The sequence below is a fragment of the Penaeus monodon genome, chromosome 20 (genome assembly GCF_015228065.2).
Source record: "Penaeus monodon isolate SGIC_2016 chromosome 20, NSTDA_Pmon_1, whole genome shotgun sequence".
In the NCBI taxonomy this organism is placed as follows: Eukaryota; Metazoa; Arthropoda; class Malacostraca; order Decapoda; family Penaeidae; genus Penaeus; species Penaeus monodon.
Window position 1 is genome coordinate 15,123,975 of NC_051405.1, and position 224 is coordinate 15,124,198.

Sequence of the window (224 nt, forward strand, 5' to 3'; positions counted from 1 at the left end):
GTGTCAAAAAAGGGGGATGAAGAGAAAGCCCTTCTTCATTTCTAATTCTCTTCTCTTCCTTTCTTTCTGATCCTCTCTGGCTTTCTTCCACTGTATACAGTATCTGGGATGTGTCCAGTGTGTGTTAGTGGTGTGTGTGAGTGTGGGGTTGTGTGTGTGTGGGGTGGTGTGGTGGTGGGGTGGTGGACGGTAGTGAGGGGTGTTGATAAGTAGTGGGGTGAGTG